Source organism: Hyperoodon ampullatus, assembly GCF_949752795.1.
Source record: "Hyperoodon ampullatus genome assembly, chromosome: X".
In the NCBI taxonomy this organism is placed as follows: Eukaryota; Metazoa; Chordata; class Mammalia; order Artiodactyla; family Ziphiidae; genus Hyperoodon; species Hyperoodon ampullatus.
The window spans coordinates 60,935,519-60,943,387 of NC_136913.1; the positions used below are offsets into that span (position 1 = coordinate 60,935,519).

The 7,869-nt window shown below is 52.1% G+C and overlaps 1 long non-coding RNA gene across 1 annotated transcript; it reads left to right on the plus strand.

Moving 5' to 3' along the window:
* Positions 1 to 4,998: 4,998 nt before the first annotated feature.
* On the plus strand, positions 4,999 to 6,963 carry LOC307069467. The gene is made up of 5 exons (XR_013811495.1): positions 4,999 to 5,149; positions 5,679 to 5,755; positions 6,023 to 6,068; positions 6,653 to 6,694; positions 6,799 to 6,963. It is a non-coding gene; the product is annotated as an uncharacterized lncRNA (long non-coding RNA).
* Positions 6,964 to 7,869: the final 906 nt, after the last annotated feature.

The following is a 7,869-nucleotide window of genomic DNA, read 5'->3' on the forward strand; positions in this document are numbered from 1 at the left end:
GTTCCTATTTTGTATTTCTTCCTGTTTCAGTCTTGGAAGTTTGTAGCTTTCTAATAATTTGTCCATTTCTTCTAGGTTGTCCATTTTATTGGCATATAATTGCTTGTAGTAGTCTCTTATGATCCTTTGTATTTCTGTGGTGTCAGTTTAACTTCTCCTTTTTCATTTCTAATTTTATTGAATTGAGTCCTCTCCCTTTTTTTTGATGAGTCTGGCTAAAGGTTTATCAATTTTTTTAATCTTTTTAAAGAAACAGCTTTTAGTTTCATTGATCTTTTCTATTGCTTTCTTCATCTCTATTTATTTCTCCTCTGATGTTTATGATTTCTTTCCTTCTATTAACTTTGGGTTTTCTTTGTTCTTTCTCTAGTTGCTTTAGGTAACCTTAGGTTGTTTCTTTGAGATTTTTTCTGTTTCCTGAGGTAAGATTGCATTGCTATAAAATTCCCTCTTAGAACTGCTTTTGCTGCATCCCATAGGTTTTGGATCGTTGTGCCTTCATTTTCATTTGTCTCTAGGTATTTTTTGTTTTCTTCTTTGATTTCCTCAGTGATCCATTGGTTTTTAGTAACATATTGCTTAGCCTCCATCTGTTTGTTTTTTCTACAGTTTTTTATTCCTGCAGTTGAATTCTACCTTTTATAATTTTTTAAATAATATGGGATTATTGAGATATAAGTTACATACAAGGTCTATGAGCCTCTATAAACACATTCTGTTACAGAACCACCACCACAATCAAAACAAAAAGCATTTTCATCAGCCCCAAAATTTCTTCATGCTCTTTGGTAGTTTAATGCCTTGTCTCAACCTCCAGACCCAGGCAACCACCAATCTGTTTTCTACCCCTATAGTTTGGCCTACTCAAGAATGTGAAATAAATGGAATCAGGCAGTATGTAGATATATCCATTTGGATTCCTTCACAGAAAGGGACACATAGGGGACTTCTGGATGGACAATGTACCTCTCTATCAACTGAGTATAGTAACATGGAGTGATCAGTTAATAATTATTTGTCTAATTGAGGGCTTATGGTCTCTACAATGTGCATATGTGTGGTGTGTTTGATTTATATTTAATTCAATGTAATTTGTCTTTTATGTCTTCGGAAGGGTTATTTTATTAGAGAGCAATTGTAAAACCTTTAAAAGAAAGTGAATGATTACTGGAAAAGTCAGGCTGGCGGGTGCATCAAAAGGACAAGAGAGGGGGTTGAACAAAGGAGGATCCAAAGCTACCGGCCTGGCCTCCACCTGTGTCTGAGTGGTACTTACCAGGACTTGAACACTGCACAAGCACAGGAGGCACCAAGCACACTGCAGTCATTTGAATGCCGCACACTGGAATCATGCAGGGACAGCCCACATGGCAACCCAGGCAGCCCCAATGTTCCTGGCCGGACCCGGCCAATGCAGGTGAGAGTCTCCTCACCTTAATTCAGCTGAGTAGCGGCCTTTATTGCATCTGCAAGCTTAACCCCTGTTGCCATGCAAGGTAACATATAAGCCAACAGCAGGAATTAGGATTTGGACACCTTTGGTCATGATTACTCTGCCCACCACACCCAGCTCCCTCTCCAGGGCTCACCCACACCTACCTTCTTTGTTTGTGTCAGTTCCCCCCAAGAGTCCAGAGAGAGCAGTTGGCCTGTGGTTGGGCTGGTGCTGGTGCAGAGTGGGTGGGGTGGGGAGGGGGCATCTTCCCAGTGATTGGGCAGGGAGCAGAAGCAGGCAGGATGGGGCCTAGGGCTCTCCAGGCCAGCCGTCACTGTCTCCCAGGCTGGAGAAGGAGCTTGAGAGGAAAGGCAAATGGGGTGAACTGAATGAGGATGGGGTTCTGACCTCCTCCTACCCACGGGGGCCCAGATGTATGACCTGCCACTATTTCCCTCTGGAGCTGGAAAGCTCAGCACCAAGCCACAGCCTGTGATATACATGTTTCCAGCAACATTTTTCTGCAGTAGTTGGTCAGAACATGTAACAGAGAGATCGTATGCTCAGTGGAGGGAAGGGAGGCAGGGAAAATGCATCACCAAGGGTTGAGGTCACGCCTTCCCATGTCACCTCCCTTTCAACAAGCTTCTCTGTTTCCTCACCCTGGTGACTACAGCCCCGTGACCCCCTCTGCCGACAGGCGGTGCTGGTGCTGGTGCTGGACTTCTCCCCGGGCACAAGTTGCCTGCACGTCTCGGTGGGGAGAAACCTCAGCTGGAAGGTCTCTGCCAAACTTAGTCACTCAGACAACAGCGAGATGTGCTACACCGCCAAGCAATAACCACTGGATCAGGTTCAGGCTCAAAGCTGTAAACTAAGCACTCAAGCCCACCTTCTCCAGGGAGGGGTTTGAGTGGAAGGATTAAGTCCCACGAATGTTCTTTTCTGACCCTGAGGTCTGTGACTGCCCCATCCCGCATGTGGTCTGTCCACCTGAGCTCATGCCATGGACTCTGGAAGCGAGTCACTGTGAGAATATGGGGGAAGGGGGGACCCAAGGGCTCCCCATTGTCCAGGCGCAGTCACTCCTTACTTCCCATCCTCACTGCGCCCACCCTGCCCCTGTCCCGGGTAGCTCATGTTGGGTGGTCTCATATATGGGTCCCCTGATTCTAAGATGAGCTACTCTGAGGAGCCACCCTTCCCAATCTCATTCCATCCACAACCACAGTAGCTGTCAGACATCATAGGATCACAGAGTAGGATCGAGAGCCTCCTCCAGCGAATCCAACATTTCGAGCATCCCGACACCCTGTCGTGGGGTTTGGTGACTTCTGCATCCTCCCCCGCCTATGCTTTGGGAATTTAACGACAACCCTTGAACAAAACAGATCCGACACTTGCTTTTGCTCATTCGATGCCTTACAGAACCTGGACTAGCCTCTGCTCTCTTTACTCCCTGAATCACATCTTTCTCCCTCAAGGGAGATTATCCCTGATTACTTTTATTCACACACAGGGACACAGAGTCACCAACCTTGAATGTCCTATCTACCATCATACCCCCTTTTGTGTAGTAAAACACCAGTCGTTTGGGAAGGGTGCCAGGCAGAATCGCCTCGCTCAAACACAAATCTCTGCCTCTGAGTCTCAGGCTGGTACAGCCCTGGGTCCTGGCTGAGGGAAGGAAGTGCTCCCCAACCTCCAGTGAGGGGGAAATAGATCATGGGGCTCAGACTCAATCTCGGGTGTCCTAAAGAGGCAGTCTGGGAGATTGAGCTGGGACACAGAAATATAATTTCCAGGAAAATCTGTGTCATGGGGCTGGTGGAAGAGTATTTGATGGGGACCATGCAAGAACACAGACCTACTAACCACACTTGCCATAGAACCTGACGGGCCAATTTCCACTCAAGGGTATAGAGACGACCAGGTTGGAGGAGGGTGGTCAGCTGGCTAGGGCAGGGAGGATGTGAATGCTGTGAATGCTTCCTGAGTGGAGCTCTGGAAGGGGGTCATGAGTTCCTGCTGATGGGGAGGGGGAATGGTAGAGATGAATGGGGAATGCCAGACCCCAAAGGAGGAGGGGTGTTTGGAGAGACCTAGAAGAGGGCCTTCTGGGGAAAGGGAGGACGTGCCAATGCGGCCAGGCAGAGCACACACAGGACGCAGACCTGGGGCAGTCCGCTGGCTTGACTGCAGGGATGGTAGCAGAGGCTGGTCCAGAGTCCCCACCACAGGTTGCCAGAGATACTCTTCTGGAAAAGGCTCTGACGTGGAGCAGTGCCCCGCCCCGGCCCCCTACCCATACCCCTCCAGGGAGACGGCAGAACACAGAATATGAGAGGTACTTTATTTGGAAACTGCTGTGAAACGGGGGCGGAGCGGGGGCAAAACAAGGGAGAGAGGAAGTCCTAGCTGAGGCAGAACAGGAGGGAACGAGCTTGGCCACAGCTCCCGGGCAACAAAGGTACCAGCTGCTCCTCTTGCAGGAAGTCACTGGGCTCAACCTTTGAAACAGCGGAGTCAGGGAAGAGCCTCAGGCCAGGGCCAGCCCCCAGCCCTGCTCAACAGCCACGACTGTGGAAAGGGGTACGGTTTGTGTAACACTCACTTCAAAGGGTGTGGAACTTGTCAGCCAGGTACTGCATGGTGGCTGCACCAGGGAGAGGCATTAGCAGGCACTCCAGAGAGAGGGATATAGAAGCCCGTCCCCCTATCCCCGTGAGGAACCACCTAGCACTGCAACCTGAAAACCCCTCCAGACTGGATGCAAAGAGCTCTGGGCCAGATCACTCTCCACCACCTGAATTGAATGTGGAACCGGTTCCTAAAGGGAAACAAAATGTGCCAGCAGCTCTCATGATGTAGGTTGAGCCACAACCAGTCAGAACTCGTCACACACACAAACCAACAAACCAACAAGAACCTTAGAAGCCACACCAAGCAGCAGTTCAAGGGAAAATCAACGAGGCATCTCTAAAAGTCCTATCAGAAGGAGATTCCCTAGGACTGGTCTGGTTGGCACAGTGTGCGTGCAGTCCAGACAGTAGTTTGCTACTTACTAGGGACAAACATTAAGGTAGCACTTCGGGTGTGCTGGGCCTGGTTCTCCACCCTTGGCCTGTTTCCAGCGTCCTCTGAGAGACTGGGGCTGGGATGGAAGGGAGGGCTGGTAGGTGAATTGGGTCGGGGGATCCCTTAAAAGCTTCCCCGAAAAGCCTGAGTATTTACACTCACCAGCTTCCTGAATCCTACTTCCTAGCTGTTCCCCAGACCTTCCTTGCAGGGGCCCTGGGCTTACTCAGTGCCCCACTGTTGTCCCTAGATCACCTCTGCCTGCTGGCCTGGGGCTGACGGAGGGAGGAAGTGCTAATGAGATCAGCCTTTCAATTCCCTTCCCAATTCCCTGCCTCACTCCGGCCCGAATCACACAAATTTCTCTCTCTCTCTCTCTCTCTCTCTCTCTCTCTCTCTCTCTCTCTCTCTCTCACACACACACACACACACACACACACACTTCCTTAGTCCAAATCAGTGAGAAATTTTTGTTTCAGCTGCCAGCTCACAGGCCAGGGACATCTTATCCGCGCATACATCGTGGAAAAGGCAGCAGTGGCGAGGTCGACACCAGAGGCCCCCAAGATCCAGGAAACTCAGAGCCCTTGGCCCTGAACCACGGAGAAGTCATGCCCAGGGGGCCTGGCCCCTCAGGTGAGTGTCGTGGGTTTGATATGAGGGGAGGGGAGAGGGGTGGAGGGCAGAAAGCTCTGGCTCTGTCTCTGTTGGGGGCACAGCCTTTCTCCCAGGCAGCTTCTCCCACAGGAGACGGGGTGCCGGCAGGGCTGGCCTTGAGCCACATCATCCTCTGTGTGGGGTTCGTGCGGACAGGGTGATCCGTGGCAGGGCCCCAAAAAGCTCCTCCAGGTGTAGACTTGCAGGGGAACAGCCTTTTCTGTTAAGTCCTTTTCGCCCACATTGCTCTCCCACGTGCTGGCTGTGGCTGCAGCTCTGGGAGGGGCGAATCCAGAGGCACATAGCTTGGGGACCACAATGGTGAAATGGCTGCCCCCGGGTAACAGAGGAGGCAGGCCCAGAGAGAAGGTTCGGGCTTCTGGGCAGAGCAGGCGCGGCTGGTTGTCAGCAGAGGGTGGTGCTGCCTCACCTCACGGTAGACCCCACTTGACCCTTTCCACCTCACTGGGAGCCTGGGAAGCTGGATTGTGTGTCCTTTCCCTCTCAGGTGACCGGGAGCCACTTGACCATCCCCCAAGACCGGAAACGCCGCAGCAGCCACTGGGAATGCCGGGCTGTCCTTGGGTAATGCTTCGTCTGGCTCCTGGAAACGCAGGCCCAAACTCGAGGGTGGGATCTGGGTCCAAGTTCAGCTGACATGTGTGGGGCCACCCCTCCCCTGCCCCCATCACGTACCCCATGGAGGGAGCCCACCTGCTTTCCACTGAGGAGCGCTTGCCATTCTAGCCACCCGGCTTTGGGGTGCAGGGCCCGGTGGAGAGGAGAAGGTGGAGGAGAGAGGAGGCCAGATTATACTAATCATTTCTCTTCCTCCTGTGTCTGCTGGCCTAGTGTCTCCTGCTACACAGAGAAGTAGACGACCTTAAGAAGAAACTTGGTATGAGGAACCAGGGACGGAGAGCGGTGTCTTAGTTCAGAACCCGGGTGGGCACCTGGGGTGGGGCTGGGCTGCAGGTGCAGTCGGCCTCGCAGGGACCAACATCACTGTGGGGAGGAGAACCTAGCAGGCCTGGCCCTGGAGCCGGCTGTGCATGTACAGCTGGGCGTGTGTACAAGTAGCAAAGTACTGTCTGGACTGCATGCACACTTTGCCAACCAGACCAGTCCTAGGGAATCTCGTTCTGATAGGACTTTTAGAGACGCCTCGTTGATTTTTCCCTTGAACTGCTGCTTGGTGTCGCTTCTAAGGTTCTTGTTGGATTGCTTGTTTGTGTGTGTGACGAGATCTGACTGGTTGTGGCACGGCCCACAGCATCAGAGCTGCTGGCACACTTTGTTTCCCTTTAGGAACCAGTTCCACATTCAATTCGGGTGGTGGGGAGTGATCTGGCCCAGAGCTCTTTGCATCCAGTCTGGAGGAGGTTTCAGGTTTCAGGTCTATGCGGTTCCTCACGGGGATAGGGGGTCGGGCTTCTATATCCCTCTCTCTGGAGCACCTGCTAATGCCTGTCCCTGTTGCAGCCGCCATATGGTGCCTGGCTGACAAGTTCCAGAAAAATTGAAGTGAGTGTTACACACACCGTACCCCTTCCCACAGTCCTGGCTGTTGAGCAGGGCTGGGGGCTGGCCCTGGCTTGAGGCTCTTCCCTGACTCTGCTGTTTTACAGGTTGAGCCCTTCGTCTTCCTGCAAGAGGAGCAGCTGGTACCTTTGTTGCCCGGGAGCTGTGGCCAAGCTCGTTCCCTCCTGTTCTGCCTCAGCTAGGACTTCCTCTCTCCCTTGTTTTGCCCCCGTTCCGCCCCCGTTTCACAGCAGTTTCCAAATAAAGTACCTCTCATATTCTGTGTTCTGCCGTCTCCCTGGAGGGGTAGGGGTAGGGGGCCAGGTCGGGGCACTGTTCCACGTCAGAGCCTTTTCCAGAACAGTATCTCTGGCAACCTGTGGTGAGGACTCTGGACCAGCCTCTGCTACCATCCCTACAGTCAAGCCAGTGGAGTGCCCCAGGTCTGGGTCCTGTGTGTGACCCTCAAAGACCCTCTTCTAGTTCTCTCCAAACCCCCCTCCTCCTTTGGGGTCTGGCGGTTCCCTTTCATCTCTGCCATTCCCCCTCCCCATCAGCAGGATCTCATGACCCCCTTCCAGAGCTCCAATCTGGAAGCATTCACATCCTCCCTGCCCTCACCAGCTGACCACCCTCCTCCAGCCTGGTCGTCTCTATACCCTTGAGTGTAAATTGGCCCGTCAGGTTCTATGGCAAGGGTGGTTAGTAGGTCTATGTTCTTGCATGGTCCCCATCAAATACTCTTCCACCAGCCCCATGACACAGATTTTCCTGGAAATTATATTTCCGTGTCCCAGCTCAACTCCCAGACTGCCTCTTTAGGACACACGAGATTGAGTCTGAACTCCATGTTCAATTTCCCCCTCACTGGAAATTGGGGAGCACTTCCTTCCCTTAGCCGGGACCCAAGGCTACACTAGTCTGAGACTCAGAGGGACAGATTTGTGTTTGAGTGAAGCGAGGGTGGTTCTGCCTGACACCCTTCCCGAAAGACCAGGGTTTTACTACACAAAACGGGGTATGATGGTAGATAGGACATTCAAGGTTGGTGACTCTGTGTCCCTGTGTGTGAATAAAAGTAATCAGGGATAATCTCCCTTGAGGGAGAAAGATGTGATTCAGGGAGTAAAGGGAGTAGAGGATGGTCCAGGTTCTGTAAGGCATCGAATGAGCAAAAG